Source organism: Octodon degus, unplaced genomic scaffold (genome assembly GCF_000260255.1).
Source record: "Octodon degus isolate 3935 unplaced genomic scaffold, OctDeg1.0 scaffold00189, whole genome shotgun sequence".
Lineage (NCBI taxonomy): Eukaryota > Metazoa > Chordata > Mammalia > Rodentia > Octodontidae > Octodon > Octodon degus.
This window is the reverse complement of record NW_004524765.1, coordinates 4,161,165-4,181,174: the sequence shown is the minus strand read 5'-3', so window position 1 is coordinate 4,181,174 and position 20,010 is coordinate 4,161,165. Positions and strand designations below refer to the sequence as shown.

Sequence of the window (20,010 nt, the reverse complement as noted above, 5' to 3'; positions counted from 1 at the left end):
CTATCTCCCCAGGCCCTTGAGATTCATTCCTAAGTATTTCTTTTTGGGGGGTGTTATTGTGAAAGGTGTGGTTTCAATAATTTCTCTCTTGATCCTTTTGTTGTTTGTATATATAAATGCTATTGATTTTTGAGTGTTGACTTTGTATTCTGCTACACTTCTAAATTTGGCCATTAAATGTAAATTTCTTAGTGGAGTTTTTAGGTTTTTCTATGCATAGTATTATGTGTTTTTCAAATAATGATAGCTTAACTTCTTGAATTCCAGTCATTATTTATTTTATTTCTTTTTCTTGTCTAATTGCTCTGGCTAATATTTCCAGAACTACATTGAACAACAGTGGTGCCAGTGGGCATCTTTGTCTTATTCCTAATTTTAAAATGAAATTTTCCATTTTTTGTCCATTAAGCATAATTATTTGTCTTTGGCTCTGCTGATGTGGTATATTACACTCGTGGTTTTTATATATGAAATTATTATTGCATTCCTGGGATGAATACCACTTGGTTATGATGTATAATCTTCTTGATGATTTGCTGCATTCTACTTGCTAGTATTTTATTAAGGATTTTGAGGGGCTGGGGAGATATCTCAGTAGAATAAGCACTTTCCTGGCAAGCTCAGGGTCCTGAGTTCAATCCTTGATATGGCCTCCCAAAAAACATAAAGAAAGAGAAAAGAAGAAAGGATTTTTGCATCTATTTTCACCAGGGAGATTACCATGTAGTTCTCTTTATTTGTTGGGTCCTTCTCCGATTTTGGTAGCAGAGTACTACTTGTCTCACTGAATGAGTTTGGGAGGACTGCTTCCCTTTCAATTTCATTGAAGGGTTTGAGAAGAATTAGCATTAGGTCCTCCCTAAATTTCTTGCTGAATTCTGCGGTAAATTCATCAGGACCTGGACTTTGCTTTATTGGCATTTTTATTATATTTTCAATTTAATTGCCTGATATTGGGTTATTCAGAATTTTTATATGTTCTTGATTTAGCTTTGGTAGTTCATATGTTCTAGTAATCTATCAATTTCTTCTTTTTTTATTACGTGATAGTAAGATTTTTGCCATAAGTATCGATAATCTTTGATTTTCCCTAGGGGCTGTAGTGATTACATTCTTTTCATTCCACATTGCATAAATTTTGAATTTTCTATCTTTGAGGAAGAATAGGGTTTTATTAATTTTATTTCTTCTTTGAAAGAATGAATTCTTTGATTCATTAAATCTTTGTAATGTTTTCTTCATCTCCATTGTCTTTATTTTTGCTCTGATCTTTATAATTTCCTACCTTCTTTGGGCTTTGGACTTGATGTGCTCTTATTTTTCTGAGTTTGAGGTGCAGTATAATATTGTTTATTTTGCCTTGTTCTGTTTCCCTGATGTGATAATTTATTGCTATAAATTTCCTTCTTAAGACAGCTTTTTGGACCCCTCTGTATCCAGCCTAGGCCAGGTGTGTGAGTGAGACCTTCCACCGTGCTCTCAGGACCCCTCTGGAACCCTCCAGAAACATTCCAGGCCTGATGTGTGCATGAGACCTTCTGCTGTCCTCTCTGGATACCTCCTGAAGCAGCCTAGGCCTGGCACCTGTGTGGGAGAGCTTCCACCCTGCTGTGCCATCTGGACACCCCAGACCCAGCCCAGGCTTGGCATGTGAGTGAGACCTTTCACTGTGCTCTCAAGATCCCTTCCAACCCAACCCAGTCCCAGTGTGTGTGTAGGAGAACTTCTGATCCACTGCACCTACTGAACCCCTCCAGGACAAGCCCATGCCTGATGTGTGACTGAAACCTTCTAACATGCTCTCAGAATCCCATTAAATCCAGGCCAGGCCTGGTATGTGTTTGGGAGATCTTCTGCTGTGCTGTGCCTGCTGGACACCTCCAGATCCAGCCCAGGCCCGGCATACTAACCTGGTGTAAAACTCTTTCCAGGTGAAGTCACTGCAGAGAGATTAGGGACCAGAACCACCAAGCTAATCCAGGAGCTCAACATCTTGCCAGAGACTCACAGTGTGTTCACACTGTGTTCATGGGCTGCAGCAAGATGCTGAGCACAGCTGCCAGACCCAAACCAGGCACACTGGGATGAGTTCAAACTTCAGAGATCCGGACCTAGTAAACTGAAACACTATGCTAGATGCAGATCTATGAAAGCATCCTCCCTCTTTCACTCTTGATTGAGAGAGGTGGCAAAAGGTAACCAGGATGAAACAGTCTGCTTGGAAAACCCCAGGTATATTAAGGGGAGGTGATCAGACAAGTTAGGAGAACTAACTTAAATACAAATTCTTAATTACTAATCTAATATCTGCTTAGCATTACATGTAAAACTTTTGATGGATAATTTAGTATAATTGTTGATGGTTTCTGATTTTGTTTTTAATTCTGTAGATTGTGTTTAAACAATTCAAAAGTGTATTTCTGATGATGAGCTACTGAGTGGTATCACATAGTTGTCACTTTATTGAATGTGTACAACAGTCCATGAAATTTATAATGCCAACCTTGTATAGCTTCAGGAACTAGAAATAAAATTTGTCTGTTATCACAAAAATGAAAAAGATAAATGCCAGATGAAAGTATTGTTTTTGTTTATTTACTCAACTAAAGCATTTTGAGATTTGAAGCCTGTTGTACTGATAATTTGAAATGTTTGTTCTGTTCATTTGAGGGTTTTGGAATTTTTTTTTATTCATAGTGAAGTCTTGAGCCCCCTAGTTCCCTGAGGAATAGCACAAAGTTCTCACTTTGTCCTATGCTTTAAAAAATAAAAAGAAAAACAAGAATATAATGCTTTACTACAAATCTTTCACATACATTCTCATTTGACACTCACAACAACTCTGTGAGGCAAGCAGTACAGCTGTTTTTCTCATGTAACAGATGAAGAAAGTACATTTTAGAGTGGATAACATGCCCAAATTTCTACAGTTAGTAAATAATTGTGTTAATATCAGTCTTTTGCCTAAAAATTCAGCAACCAGTCTCCCCTCAAGTATGCCCACCTACTTCAAAGGGACAATGAAGATAAAATGAATTCAAGGCTAAAAAAATACTTTGAAGAATAAATACAGTATCAATTCTACAGTGCATGAACCCAGCATGTGCATGAACCCAGAACATTATATTACCTCTGTCTAAACTAACCAAACAACTAAGTAAGGCAGGGTAACAGTGTGATCCTGTTTAATGTTACATAAATCACAATCAGGATAACTATTATTAAGCAAAATAAACAACCCACAAATGCTAATTAGCAACTAGACCACATTAAAGTACACAGCAAAGCAAGGCAACATCATTAGACAGGGTGTGATTGCATAGAAGAAAAAAGTGGTGTCAGAGTTCAAAGTGCTACTTACATAGTTATCTAAGGCAAATTGGTGGCAAAGAAGGGTTACTTGTTCTGCATTATATAAACAAAAGAGAATTAATGGGAGCTCACGCAAAACCATCATGTGTCATCATGATTTCTCCAGTTACCTACAAGGACTATAAACCTTGTTATCTACCTTATAAAGTATGATTGTACCTATGCTCATATCTTGAACTAATCCAAGGAGCAGCTCCACACTAAACATCCTTGGATATCTAACCAGTAGAATTACTTCCAATCAGACTAGCAGAATATATTTTAAGATAATGAATTAAATTGGCTGTTTAGGATTTAGTTTGACCCCATATTTCTCCTGCTTTAAGATCAAAAGAAAGGGGGCCGGAGAGATGGCTCAGTGGAATAAGCGCTTCCCTGGCAAGCACAACGACCTGAGATCAATCCCTGGTTCCACCAAAAAAATAAATAAATAAATAAATTAAAAAAAAATTAAAAAGTTTATTGAGCTATTTTTGGTGATTCTCAGTATATGTGCTTATGACATTTAGATGTGAGAGATAAATTTAATATATCAAAAGTTCTATAGCATCTGTTCAGAATGGATTATATACTATACAAACTAATGAAGTCATACAAACCCTTTTTCATTGTCCTCTCAACTGAGAAGAATCCTATCAGCACGCTTTTCCTCCTGAGGTGATTCATACTGAGCAAGATTTGCTTTCAGTTTTTTATTTTCTTCTATAGTTGTTGCATATATCTCTTTTATGTCTGCCAATTCTAGGTGATGCAACTCAATTTCTGGATTTTCTGGGGTAGCAGTGCCTAAGTGATGCTTTAAAAAAATCCAAGGCACTAATAGGTTTCTCTGGTTCTTCATATAAGACTACCAACACCTCAGTCAAAATGTCCAGCACTCCCTACTTCTCTAAATACCTCCAGAACTGCTTGTTCTTTGAGATGGTGGCTTTGTAATGGGTCACAGTGACAGAGGCAACAGCATAGCTGGTGCAGGAGAACAAGGCAGGTGGGCTCTTGTCTTATACTTTATTTTTTATTTTGTTTTCTTCTATAATTTTATTGAGAAACAAACAACAACAAGACAGTTCCAAACCAAATTGGTAGGACAATTGCAACAATCAACACATTGCACACATTATTCCTAGTGGGTAATTGCTGTACAAGATGCGAACCTGACATCCTACTTACAAACACCATTAGAACAAATGCCTTTATTCATTAAGAGAATGTAACTATATATCTATCCAAACCACCATGAATACACAGATACAAAATGGACACACATCTGTATCCCCTTTCTTTGATAAGTTTTATCATTTAAATATTATAGGTGTGTGAACTCAGCAATATACTCCAAAAGAGTTCAGTAGTCCATAACAGCATTGAGTATTCTGCTTCACTGGCAATGTCAGAAACCGTTGACCTAAGTCCCCAACAGCTCAACATAACACCATGACTTTACCTCTTATACTTCATTTTTACACTTTTCTGCTGGATGGTTAAGACCAAGGTAAAGCAGGACCTATGCAACAAGAGTTGTAGATTTTGGGTCTGATAAGGTCAGTGAAATCCCTTCAGGATTCATCCTGAGATCCTGTACCTCAGACTGTAGAACCATTGTCAGTGTCAGCCATGTGGATCAGTCACAGCCATTGCTTGGCCAATGTGCTCTCTGTGAAAGCCTGAGAAAAAGTTTTCTCTCTATGTGACTCTCCTTAGGCACACTTTACATCATCAATCACTTTTCTCATTGGCCCCATAATCTCCTTGACCAGAAAATTTGGGACACTACTGAGTTACATGATTTTACAGTACAAGTTCTCATATGTCCTGAGCCTTAATTGACCTTGGAACGCCAGAGCCAAAATGTTGACTTTCTTTGCGTCCGTCCTTTTTCTCTAATTTTGATCTGCAAACTGAGATTGTTAACCATCCAGAAGACAAGCTTATGGCTATTACCATAAAACCAAGGCTGTTAAGCTTAAACTCACTATCTGTCTGATTGGCAAACATCTTAGGCATAACATGGAACAGGCATTTTTCATCAAGTATTGATATGTTGACCCTCAAATCCCCATAGAATATGATGAAAAAACATATAGAAATTAGAATGTATTTTTAAAAATAATCATAAAAAATTATGTAATTCTTATGTGTACACATAAGTCCAAATATCTCACCATAAACAACCTTGAAGAAGGACAGTCCCTCAATATTCCTTTTCCTATCTCTTGCCTTCATTAACCACCCCCATTTTTTTGAACAATCATCTACCAGAGAGAAAGCACAGCAGCAACTGGATGTCACGACAAGCAGACTGTATTCAGAAGACCAGAATGACAGACACTCCAAGCATGAAACTACTATTACAGATTACCATCCTCGGTGCAGTTGCTTATTTCACAGATATCAGTATATATAGATAGTCAGGGTGAGAATCTTTCCAATTAACTGCTAGATTCAAAAATCTTCTGGAGTTTCTCAGGAACATTGCCTTGTCTATCTTCTACATATAACTGAATGGCTTGACTTATTCATGTTTCCTAGCTCTTCTCCTTTCCCTCTCTTGATTAGTTAGTCCTCAAGATTCTTCTTTCCTTTACTTGTATTATACTTTTCTGTTTGTATTTCCTCTTTTGAGTTCTTATACTAGGGAAAGTACAATATTTACACATGTGTGTCTGGCTAATTTCACTTACGAGTATATGTTCAAGTGGCATCCAATTCAATAGAAAGGCTTTGAGTTCATCATTCTTTATAGCTGAGTGATATTCCATAGATTAAAAATACCACAACTTTTTCAACCATTCCTCATGTGATGGGCATCTTCGTTGTTTCCAAGATTTGGCTATGACAAATTGTGCTGATATAAACATAGGTGCACAGATATGCCTACGATATGATGTTTTCAGATCCTCCGGGAAAATTCCCAGTAGGGGAATAGCTGGTTTAAATGGGAAGTGCAGTCCAACTTTTCTAAGGAGTCTCTACCCTGATTTCCATAAAGGTGCACCAGTCTACATTTCACACAGCAGTGGAGAAGGGTTCCTTTTTCCTCACAGCCTCTCCAACATTTGTTGTTGTGTGATTTCTTTATGATAGCCGTTCTTTCTGGAGTGAGATGATATCTCGATGTTGTTTTAATTTGCATTTTGTGGATGACTAATGATGTGGAGCATTTTTTCATATATTTATTCACTTCTTTAATTTCATCCTCTGAGAAGCATGTGTTCATCTCAAATGCCCATTTCTGGATTGGTTCTTTAAATTTGGAGGCCCTAGTGTTTTTTAGTTCTTTATAAATTCTAGAGAACAGACCTTTGTCTGAGTACTTATGTGTCATGAATTTTTACAAATTTAAGGGTTGCGGTTTCACTTTGTTGGTATTTTTTTTTGACATGAAAAAACTTCTCAGTAAGAGCAGCTCCCAGTTTTTAATTCTTTCAACTGTTTCCCTTGCGATTTGATTTCTGTTCATGAAGTCTTTGCCTAACCCTATGTCTCCAAGAGTTCCTCCTCCTTTCTTTTAAAGGAGATTTAGTGTCTCTGATTTAATGTTTAGATCTTTAATCCATTTTGACTTTAGTTTAGTGCATGATGATAAAGCTGGGTCAAGTTTTAGTTTTCGGCATGTAGACATCCAATTTTTCCAGCACCATTTGTTAAAGAGGCTATCTTTCTTCCAGTGAGTATGTTTGGCTTCTTTTTGAAGGATAAGGTGGCTGAGTGATTTCATAGGTGCTTCAGCATCTTCCAATCTATTCCACTGATCCTCACGTCTATTTTGTTGCCAGTACCATGCTGATTTTGTCACAGTAGCGTTGTAGTATAATTTCAAGTCAGGAATTGTAATGCCTCCTGCCTTGTCTTTATTGCCCAGAATTGCCTTTGCTATTCTAGGTCTTTTCTGTTCCAGATAATTTTAGGAATGATTTCTCTACCTCTTTGAGGTATGTTGCTGGTATTCTGAAAGGGATTGCATTAAATCTGTTCAGCAATTTTGGAGTATGACCATCTTCACAAGTTTGGTTCTTCCTATCCAGCAACATGAAATATCTTTCCATTTTCTGAAATCCTCTGCGATCTCTTTTAGAAGATTACTGTAATTTTCCTTGAAAAGATCTTTGACTTCTTCAGTTACATGAATTCCAAGGTATTTCATTTTCCTTGGTGCTGTGGTAAAAGATATTGTTTCTATAATTTCCATCTCAGTGTGCTTGTTGTCAGTGTAGTCGAATGCTATTGACTGTTGGGTACTAACTTTATAATCTGCTATGCTACTGAATTTGTGTATTAATTCTAGTAGCTTCTTGGTGGAGATTTTTGGGTTTTCATTTAAAGTATCATGTCATTTGCAATAGAAATTGTTTAACTTCTTCTTTACCTATTCTTATTCCTTTCATTTCTTTCTCTTGTCTAATGGCTGTAGCTGATGATTCAAGAACTATATTGAATAGGAGTGGTGATAGAAGACATCCTTGTCTTGTACCATATCTAAGAGTAAAATATTTCGGTTTTTCCCCATTTAGGACTATGATAGCCATTGGTTTTCATAAATGACTTTTACCAGATTGAAGTTGAGGCCATCTATTCCAATTTTCTGTAGGACTTTGAACATGAGTGAGTGTTGGACTTTGTCAAAAGCCTTTTCTGCATCAATGGAGATGATAATGTAATTTTTAGATTTTGCTCTATTGATATAGTGTATTACATTTATAGATTTTCAAATACTGAACCATCCTTGCATCCCTGGGATGAATCCTACCTGGACATGGTATATGATCTTCTTGATGATTTGCTGTATTCTATTTGCTACTATTTTATTGAGGATTTTGGCATCTATGTTCATGATGGAGATTGGCCTGTAGTTCTCTTTTTAGCTGTGTCTTTCCCTGGTTTTGGGGTCAGTATAATACTTTCCTCCAGGAATGATTTTTGGAGGATTGCTTCCTTTTTGAATTTCATGGAAACCTTTCAGGAGTACAGAGACTACATCTTCTGTAAATTTATTTTACAATTCAGCTGTGAATCCATCCGGACCTGGAAATTTCTTTATTGGTAATTTTTTTATTTCATCTCGTATTTCATTGGCTGTTTTTCGGCTATTGAAAGTGGTTATATCTTGTCCATTCAGTTGTGGTAATTTGTACCTTTCAAGTATTCTATCCATTCCTTTGTGTCCTCTATTCTGTGAAAATAAAGATTCTCAAAGTAGCTATTGATTACCTTCTGAATTTCCACTGGGTCTGTAGTAATTACACCGCTTTCATTCCTTATTGCTTGTACTGTAATTTTTTCTTTCCTCTTTTTGATTAGGTTAGCTAGGGGCTTATCCATGTTATTAAATCTTTCAAAGAACGAAGTTTTGTATGTTAATTCTTTGAATTGTTTTATTTGTCTTAATTGAATTAATTTCTGCTCTAATCTTTATGATTTACTCCCATCTTTGGGCTCTGGATTTGGTTTGCTTTTCCTTTTTTTTGATTGTTGACCGTGCAGCATTAGGGTATTTATTTTTTCCCGTTCTGTTTTTCTCTTGTGTGCCTTCACAGCTATGAATTTCCTTCAGAGAACTGCTTTCATAGTATCCCATAAATTACGAAAAGTTGTGCTTGAATTTTCATTCAGTTGTAGATATTGTAGAATATCTTGTTTAATTTAATCTGTGACCCATTGGTTCCTGAATATGGTGTTGTTAATTTCCATGTATTTATTGTTTTTTTACGATTTCTTTTGTTATTTATTTCCAGTTTCATTGCACTCTTGTCAGAAAATGTGCAAGGGATAATTTCCGTTTTCTTACATATACTTAAGCCTGACTTAAGGACCAGTATGTCGTCTATTTTAGAAATGACAAATGTGCAGCTGAGAAAAATGTGTATTCAGCTGTGTTTGGGTGGAACACTCTGTATATGCCCACGAAGTCCATTTGTTTGAAGCTCTGGTTGAGTTCTGTTATTTCTTCACTACGTTTTTGTCTGCTTACCTATGTTTTGGGAATAAGGGGGTGTTGAATTCTCCTGTTAAGATTGTGGTATTGCGTATTAGATTTTTCATGTCCATTAAGATTTGCTTTATATAGTAGGTTGCTCCCATGTTTGGTGCATACATATTTTTGAGTGTTATATCTTCCTCTTGAATTTTTCCTCTAACCAGTATATAGTGACCTCTTTGTTTTACTTGATCATTGTTGGTTTGAAGTTGAGACTGTCTGAGAATAGGATTTCTACCCCTGATTTTTTCTGAGGTGCTGGACCATGTAATATTGTGTTCCATCCTTTGACTTTCAGCCTAGGAATGTCTTTATGACTCAAATGTGTCTTTTGTATACAGCACAATATTGGATTTTGTTTCCCAATCCACTTTGCCCATTTATTTCTCTTAATTGGTGAGTTGAGTCCATTTACATTGATGGTTATAATTGAGATGTATCGAATTATGATTGACATGTTATTTACTTGTTGTCATTTACTCCTTTTCCTCCTGTGTTTAATTGCTTGCCCTATTTAAATGGTTGCTTCTGATCTCATTCGTGTAGTTCTGATTATTTTCTTCCCTCTCTAGAACATCTTTCATTAGCCTGTCTAGGGTTTGCTTTGTCATCATGAAATTCTTTAGCTGTTCTTTTTCATGAAAGTATTTCACTTCTTCATCAAACTTGATGGGTATAGTAGTCTTGTCTGGAATTTGTTTTCATAGATGACTTGTAGTTCTCTGCTCCATGCTCTTCTTGCCTTCATAGTTTTTGAAGAGATGTTGGCCGTAATTCTAATGGATTTTCATTTGAATGTGACCTTCTTATTTTCTCTAGTAGCTTTCAGTATATTATTCTTGTGTTGAATTTCTGGGATCTTGACTATTATATGTCTCAGTGTGTTTTTAATTGGGTTGAAGTAATATGGTGCTCTGTATGCTTCTGTTACCTGAATGTCAGTTTGTTTCCTCATATTTGGAAAGTTCTCTGCTACTACTTCTGCCCATATTTTTTAATGACCTCTGTATTGACTCCTACTTTTCCATTGATGACTATTAGTCTCTCATTGTTCATCTTTGCATCATCTTTCAGGTGATTTATTATTTCTTCCTGCATCCTAGTTGTTTTTATGAGATCCTTTCTTCCCCTTTCACTAGCTGCACCAGCGTCTTCAAGATCTGATACTCTCTTCACTTTCACTCAAATGGTTTTTCAAGCTTGTGATTGAGATTTTAAATTCTTCTATATCTCTTTAACTCTACTTCATATGATCTATTTCTTTCCTGTATTGCTCATTCAAGGAATCTGTCATTTTTCTAATCTCCTCTATTTTTATCAATGTCTTCTTTAGAAGCAGTTATTAATTATTTTATTGCAGTTTTTTTCTCACATTGGGTTTCCACCCTCTGTTTCTGTAGTTGATTCTTTATTTCTGATGCTATGAGTTCTGAGAATTGTTTTCTTATTTCAGAAAATTGTGCTCTGAATTCCTCTATAACTTTCTGCTCTGCTTGTATACCATTGGTACTATTAATTTGTACATTTGAGTTGAGCTAGTAGAAAAAAATTCCACACTGAGTTCCTTTATGACTTTCTGCTGTTGCTTTTTTACTATCAATGCTACTAATTCATTCATTTGAGCTGAGCTAATGTCCTCTGCACTTGTTCTGGGTGGGCACTGGGTTTCCTCCATATGTTTCTGCATTTGATTCTTTACTGCAGATGTTATTAATTCAGGAATTTCTTTTTTCATTTCCAATCTGAGTTCCTCTATACCTTTCTGCAGTTGTTTCTTTATTTCAGAAGACTTTGATTCATCGATTTCAGGTTTGTTTTTCCCAATTTGTTCTGTGTTCATGTCCTCTGCACATGTTATGGGTGCGCTTGGCTTCTGAGATTGCATTTTGCTCCTTCTCTTTGTCATTTTGTGTAGCACTGTCTTTTCACCTTTGTTGTAGTTCTTTGGTGAAGTTTAATCTTAGCACCTACTGAAGTTTGGGTGCAGATCTACAAAGTTTGGATCTCTTCGGCTGTTCCTGGCTCTCATCTGGCTGCTGTGCTCAGCTCCTTCCTGCTGCTGCCCTTGGAGATGAACCTGTTGTGCCCCTCTGGCAAGATGTTCCTGGACTAGCTGGGTGTTTCTTTCTCCTACAATCTGTGCAGGGATTGCAGATGCAGGGTTTCACCCCAGACCTTTAGTCCAGGCTGAGCTGAGTCTGGATGGGATAAGTTGGAGTTGGGGGAAGGGGCAGCTCTCCCACACACTCACTTGTCCTGGGCTAGGACTGGATCTGGGGGTTCCCAGAACATGACAGAAATTCCTACTCAGCTAATGGGGTGGGGGAGGTGCTACGTAGTGGTTGGGGGCCTCCCAAGGGGGTGGAAGACGGTCTCACCCACATTGCTCCTGGGCTTGTACCCGTAGGTCCCGCTGGTGCAGTGTAGCTGGAATGTCTCCCACACACTCACTGGGCCTGGGCTACGACTGGATCCAGGGGTTCTTGGAATGCAACAGAAATTCCTACTCATTGTGTGAGGTGGGAGAGGTGCTGCAGAGTGTTGGTGGCCATCCTATGGGGGTGGAAAAGGATCTCCTCCATGCTGCACCTAGGTTGAGAACAGTAGGTCCCACCAGTGCAGGGTAGCAGGAAGCTCTCTCACACACTTACCGGGCCTGGGCTAGGACTGAATGGAACAAAGTTCTTGTGCCCATATTTTAATGTAATTATATAACTGAACAAAATTGCACGCTGCTTTTCAACTGTTGATGCACCAGAATTCTCTGTCACTAAATCTGTCACTATTTCTCATTTTCATCAAACATCAAGGAGAAATTTATGTATCTTTGTGTAAATTCTCTTTATAGAACATCTCTCTCAGCGACTTCTAAAAGGAGAAGGAAAAATCCCATGAGAATTAAACTTATATGTTTTCAACCAGTGTGGCTAGTAGGAGGTGTGTTTTTATGCAAATTGTATTTCTTAGCTTACTATATTCTAATTATAGATTTTTTTTTGTTGGAACTGGGGATAGAACTCAGGCCCCTGTGCTGGCCAAACAAATGCTTATTCTAGTGAAACATACTCCCAGCCCCTCTAATTATATCTTAATAAATATATTTTATTACTGGAGAAAAATGGATTTTTAGGAAAATAATGTGAAATTCTGGAAATTTTATTTTTGCAGAGAGGAGCATTTGCCTTGTCTTGTCACATTGCCATTTTGGTGACTGTAGCTTATGTATACTTTTTGAGTATGTGAAAAAAATTAGCTACTGAACTTGACTGTGATATTTTAGGGTTATAATATAATTAAAATATAAAACCTCAGCATTATTTCACATCCAAGTTAAGACATTAATTGGCAAAGAAAGATTGGTCAAGACTACAATAGAAAAATGAAATCAAGTCAACTTAATGAAAGTCTGTATCTCCAAACTTTATGAGGAGGAAACAGTGCAGAGAAGATACTTTTCTATTCAAGAAACATGGAAGACATGGATAGTAGCCATCAAAAACTGTTTCTATGGAACAGAATAGAGACTTACTGAATGAACATTTCCTTTTTTCTTGGAGGGAAGGAATTGATACCAGATAGTTAATTGCATTTCAGAATTATATTGTAGGAATTATTTTGTGTCCTCTGACTCCTGGTTTTTCCTTTTTGAAACAGTTACAAAATTGCAGAAATCTTGGAAACAATTACAGGAAATATTTTTGTAAATCATATGAAAGTAAAATTTCAAAACCAAAAGAAAAAGAAAAGAAAAGAAAGTAAATTGTCTACCTGATAACCCATTATCCTGAAATAGTCTACTATGCTTTTATTAAAGAGCCACAAACAGGAAAGCCTTTGTGGTACATTCCTAAAAACTCATCTCTCTTGATTGGCCCATAAAGGAGGTTCAAGAGATATTTTCATGAAAGAGGTCCCAGGATTAAAGATTTAGACATCAGCAACAATAGCAGGCAGCACAAAATACAGCACAGAACCTGGATCTTTATTGTATAATTCTTATACAAGGTGTTTTCTCATGTTTACATTCTTACATAATGCTGTAACCAGTGCATGTATGTTCACCTGTACTAAATCATGGTTACATAGCTTTATTCCACTGTGTGCCTGTGCTACACAAGCACAATCACATCCTCAGGTGTCCTTAGATGCCCTTGAGCTTTGAAGCAGTCTGAATGGTTCCCTATATCCCACCCTATCAAAGGTCAAGTATACAAATGTAACATTCCATATGTAACAGGGCACAAGTACCTCCTTGCCTTGTAGTTAGCAAATCAAGAACCATGAGGTTTGCAAAGTCACTTTTTCATTTGTGTGCTTTCATCAATAAGTAGCATCAAGGTCCAGTGAGATAGCTCAGTGAACTATTTCTGATTGCCCTGCTTTGGCAAGTGCAGGGACTAAGGTTTGATCCCCAGCACCGCATGCCATGCTGGCCCCATCCTGAGGGCATACTGAGTAGGTGACAGAGCCAGGTGTGGTGGCGTGCCTGTAATCCCAGAGCTTGAGAGGCTGAAAACAGGAGAATCACTATGAGTCCAAGCTGCATATTGAGACCTTGTACAAAATACATAAATTTAAAAAAGGAATAAGCAGCATGAAAACCTGGTGCATAACATTCAAGGCCTGGATCATATATTGAGCAAGGACTTCAACTTGGAGGGCTAAGTTTAGGTTCTTTGGCCCTGGTTAGATAATATTTCTAGCAGTCAACCATTGCAGTGCCTGGTCAAGGCACTTGTTAAGTTATTTCCTAGTGAGAGGAGGGCCTTGTGTCCTGAACCATGATATTCTACATTGTCAGCTTTTTACCGAGTCCTCCACATCTCACCACGTGTCAGTACCCCACAAGGGACTATGCCTTAGTTATGATACCCAAGATTTACAAGCCAACAACAAGAGCATTACCCCACTTGAGATGGTCCAAATGTCCATCTGCACATTCAAGGACCTTCTTTATGCATCACAATTACCACATTGTCTTCAACTTTGCCCAATGATTTGACCTGAATGTTCCAATTTCAAACCAGAGATTTTTGTAGTGAGCTGGAAAGCGACTGCTGTCATAGTTAGACACATTAGTGTAACTGGCATCAACCAGAGGTCCCTCTTTTCCTTCTACTTAGGGAATAGGGGTTGGTGAAATCCTATAGTTTATACTCTTAAATGGGGTTTTTTGTGTGTGTACCACATGAGTTTCAAAATGCTTGCTAATTTCTCTGCCAACATACTAGCCAAGAAAGTGACTGTTGCTGGAAAGCCATCGCCCAAAGCATGAGAGTGGGGCCCTGGGCCATTTCTCTCTTGGGATAGTCTACTCACATCCTTCCAGCCCTCTATCTGTCCTATGATTCATTAAAGTCTTACAGAGAAGCATATACAGATGCCATTTCTCAATCAGTGAGTACTGGCTCTTGGTTCCCTTCTAGAACTGTGACCAAAACCCTACAGGCACTTCCACTTCTCTTGTTTTCAGCACAGGCCTCAACTAAATTCATTGTCACCCACATTGATGATTATGATAAATGGCAGCTTAGGGTCAATGATTCATAGGGCTTGCACCTGTGCAATAGCTCTCTTTGAGTCCTGAGAAGTAGCTCCCACTGCATCATCCAGCAATCAGTTTCCAGTACATCTATCCAGGTAAGAGCTTCTGGTGCTTCTGTATAGCCCATTTTGTGCCCCTTTTGGTCATTTTTCATAAAGGACACAGATGGTTGTCCCGATCCAGTGGGTCAGTCAATGAAGGTCACCTGGGGGAGGAGCGGGGAATTGAAGAAGGGACAAAGGACAGGAGACGCGAGAAATGAGGACAAGTCAAGATTCTGATCAAGTCCCATTTATTCAGGGGAGGTGCTGGCTATATATACGGGGTGATGGAATGAGGAAGTCTCTGCTCTTGGGGTCAGCAGGTACCTAGGCAACGGGGAAGGTGAAACCCCTGGGGCATAGCACGTGATTCTCGGGGAATGGGCAAGGTGAGAAGGACCATAAACTTAACTCAGCAGGGGAATAGAAACTTAAGAAGATGGCTGACACTATTATAAAATGGATACCAGTTAATGGACTCCCACAGATGGGTAGCTAGGTGCAATAAATCTGCTAAAAACCTAGCAAGCCTACATATGCCTGTAATTGGTATACTGTTATAGGTTTAACCTTATCCACCATAAAACACCCAAGAATTTGATGGGCATGCCAGTTCCCTGTTCCTTGTCTTTGTCCATGGCCTATCCAAATGCTAGAAAATCTTGTTTCAGACAATGCGTGATGGCTTTCAAATCTGCAAGACAACCAGAGGTTAACACAATATCATCAGTACAAATTAGTGACACAGAGTGTGCCCTAACCCAGGTGGCCTGGTGATGAACAATGAGGTTATTACTAAAAGTTGAGCTATGCACACAGTCCTGTGTAAACATCTTGAAGGTCCATTGCCTGCCCTTCCAGTTGAAGGCAAATTTGTCCTGACTGCAAGAATTAGGGTGAGATTTCACAGCCATTCACCACATCCAATCTGGCTTCTGCATGTACCCTACTGAAGGGCTATGTGCAGGGACTATCACCTCTGCTTTTTTCTATTTCAACAGAGTCTGTCCCATTTCCTCATAGCATGCAGGCATCTTCTGATGCTTCATACACACAACACACATGACTGGTAGGAGAGTCAGTGGTATGTGGCGGATGGCCTTGGAGTACAGTTTTTAATCATATAAATTCACAGCTGGAATTCTCCCTGTGTGACCTTTATCTGAGCACCAGTCAGTGTGTCCACCAGCAGTATGTATTCAGTAACTGCAGAAACATAAATATCATCCAGGCATGGAAGTGAGCACCAGATGCCTAAAGTCACCTAAGTCTTCTGGACCATGATATAGTGACCACCATATCCTTGTCTATATGTGGTAATTCCTGTACAATGCTCTGGGTTGCCATATATTAGTGTTGACCCAACTCTGGTATCCACCAATGCTGTACAATTTTGGAGACCAGTAAATAGTCAATTCCATATGTGGCCTCCTGTTTCCTAGGATTCCCAAGACCCAGGTCCCTTGTCCTGTCTCCTCATTGGGGTAGAAGCTGGTGCATATCTTTCTTCCTGCTTATCTGGGGATACTTTGACCTTCTGGCTTGGTCCATTGACCAGTATTATTACTCAGGACATAACTGTCTCCACAGAGTCAACAACACTCTGCCAGTCTAATTTATTTGTGGCTAGGCCTACAACTAGACAGACCATTCAGATCTGGTACCAACAGACCTTCAGTGGCCCCACAGCCTGTTCTTAGGGGGACAGCTCCACTCACCCAAGGCCTCATTTTTCTCCTTTACCTAGTTTTTGAGAACTCACCTTACTATGGTGCTTCACTTCTACATCGCCCAGCCTGGCCATGGCAACAACAGCCTCATGGATTAGGTGGTTCATAAAGGGCCTCAGAAAGGCTGCTACTGACCTAAACATGCCAGCTGGCCTGCTTGCTAAGATCATGTCCTCCAAGAATGCCATCAGCTCTTGCTCATCTGGGCTATGTTATTTGTATATGTTATTTTATGTTTACATTCTTGCTTAAACAGTCCATTTATAGTTACCTGTACTAAGTCATGGTAACATAAATGCATCCTACTGTGTTTCTGCACTATACAGAGAGGGTTACATCCTCAGGTGTCCTTAGATGCTCCTGATCTTTGAAACAGTCTGAGTGCTTCCCCACACCAACTCTCTGGGAGAGTGAGATGGAAGGATAGCAAGGGTTAAGTCAGCCTGAAAAACTTCACAATACACTGACTTATAAAAGAGATGTCAAAAACAAAACAGAACAAAAAAAATTTCCCCCAGAGGAAAAAACCCTGACAAAAAACAAACCCCAAACAACAAAATACCATCACCATCACCATCAAATGCATTCACACAACAGAGTAATCAACATTTAAAAAGTCAGCATTGTTACATCATTACCATTTATTCTTTAGAGCTTTCATAGGGGTTTCGCAGTTATCTTGATAATTTTGTCTTTAGTAAATCAAAGTTGGAAATTCAGTAAATTTGGGTCCTTTGAGAAATTGTTTGCCAAGATAAAGCTGAAAAATTGTAATTTCTTGTGGAGAACATTTTTGAAAGATAAGTGTGAAAAGGCACCAGGAGCAACTAGGAAAAGCTTTTAAAATGTGTTGTGGAGGGAACGATGGTAGAAAGAGAAGGAGAAAGAAAAGGATAGGTTAATCCTCTACTTTCATTACTTTTTTTCTCAATTCTGAGTCAATACACTCAACCTCCAAAATTAAAGGGAGAAAGGTTTACTTAGTTCACAGTTTATAGAGGTTTCAGTCCATAATTGGTTGGTTCCAAGGCAGGCTAGCTTGACAAAGTACAGCAATTTATGGTGGGAAGATTACAAAAACAAAAAGAGAACATGTAGCAAACCTCTTTCTGCCCCTTTGTTTTATCTAGCCTACTAGTGGACTGATGCAGTAATCACTTGTCCATAATTCCAGCACTCTTAACACCAGTATAGCAGCAGAAATCACACACTCTAGCTTCAGCCACCTCCCCAAAATCTCTGACAGTATGAGACTTTAGGGAAATATCTAGAAACAAATTATAACACCCTCACTATAAAGTAACTCTGAGAATATCTTAGCCAGCCATGGAGTAGCTCTGGCTCAAATACTTCCATTTGATTAGATGGAAGACCTTCATCTCCAAGGTTTCCAGATCTAGCAGTGCGAAAAAAATGCTATTTTTCTGAGTACAATTCTGTATCTGAAATGTACTATAACTGAAGGCCAGTAGTTAATTATTTTCTTTGAAGCAACTTAGGAAATTACTGCTGGAAGGGAGGTCTGTGTGTCATGCCCCCATGGCTGCCATAGTATTTGTGTTCTTTATTTTCTTTTATTAGTACCAGTTATGGAGTCTTTCCTTGACCATGACATTTGTACATTATACAGGCTACTTATTTTGAAAAACGCTCTTCATTACTCTTTATACATTTATAGTTAGATTCAGGTTAATCATCTAATTTTAGTCATATTCTTCTATTGCATGTATCAGAAGCATATTTCAATTTATCCTGCTTATGATAATGTCTACTTTGCTAAGATAATGTTGGCTAAACATTAGCCACCTTTTTGTCAGTGGAACAAAATACCCTACATGTGAAACTTCAAAGAATTTTAACCATTTTAGTTTCAGAGAGTTGGTTTCAAGGCAGAAATCATATGGCAGAAGAACACAGTGGAGAAAACCTATTTATTCTGTGACACTCAGGTAAGAAAAGGCTACCCCCCTCCAGATCAGTACCAGTAACCCACCTCTTTGAATCAGGACCTATGAGCAAAAAACACATTAAACTGTGAGCTCGTAGATTAATCTGCTGATGAGTTTAGTGCCTCCAAAATCCAATCATCTCCCCAAGACATCACCTTGAATACATGACACTTTTAGACATCATTTTCTATCTATATCATGACACTTTTTGGCTACTGCAATTATAATCACTCAACTCAATGATTAGCTAACAGTATAAAGAGCCAAAAAGTTCTCTAGAAAAGTCCAGTAAATTGATACTTATGAGAGGTGATGAATAGTTAAGGTTCTTCTAAGTTCTTTTAAGCTTTTGGTGATTTAATATTATAGTCAAATAACCACATGGGAGTGCTAAAACTTAGAATGGTGATGTCAAGTGGATTTCAAAGAAGCTGAGAATCCTTAATCTTTCCTGTGTCTATCTTTGTATTAGGTGAAATATTATTATCTTTTCTTGACATCATGAGTTAAAGAACAGATACTTGGTTTGAGAATCTTTGCTCATTTCTCCTATTTTTGTAACCTTATTACTTTGAGGGATCAGTCTGTTTCTTCCTGAAAACACTACATTTTATATCAGGTGACTTAAATCAATTTTCCTTTTTCAAATAGTAGTTGAAAATTTAATTTCAATTTAGCAGCTCTTGTCTAACCATAGCTTACTGATTTCTGTCATCATGTCATCTGAAAAATATCAGAAAACAAAGAATTGCTGGAAAAAATCACTCTGATGGAATAGTTAAGTGTATATTTCATAGATTTCTATTGGAAATCAAGGAATATATGCATATAAATATTGTAAAGGGATGCATATTGTAAAATTTATGTGCAGATATAACACAATACTAGTTATGCCCCCTTTTGAGCAATATTTACAGCAAAGATCATTACCTCAAGACAGTGAATTATCCCACATGTGCACACATGTGTTAATGTATCCATAACAGTTTTGGGTGTCCAATCTTACGCTATCTGATATAGCATTAATACACGTCCAAGGTTCCAAAAGATCCTCTTATGTAGTTATATAAAATAAAGTAGAGTGTTAGGAACATCCCTTCCTTTTATTATGTATCCTTTTTGGCTGGAACTTTTTCCCTGGAAAAAACCTCTAAAGAGAAGGAAGGATTGATGCTACATGAACTTCTTTGTGTTTTTCTTTTAATGAGGAGCTTAAAGTTGAAGGGCCTTTCTAAATCTGCCAGTGAGACTGTCCCCTAGTCAAGGTTCCTATGGTCTGGTACTCAGAAGTCTCCTCCTGGCTGGATCTGATTCCAAAAGCCAGCCTCAAAATTGATGCTATTAGTTATTTCAAGGATTCCTGAAATACTGGGCTTTTAACTAAACTATATATATATAT

At 38.0% G+C, this 20,010-nt stretch overlaps 1 pseudogene; it reads right to left on the bottom strand.

Annotated features, from left to right (window-relative positions):
• Positions 1 to 3,988: 3,988 nt before the first annotated feature.
• Positions 3,989 to 15,570, bottom strand: LOC101576186 (annotated as a pseudogene).
• Between the last annotated feature and the right edge of the window lie 4,440 nt (positions 15,571 to 20,010).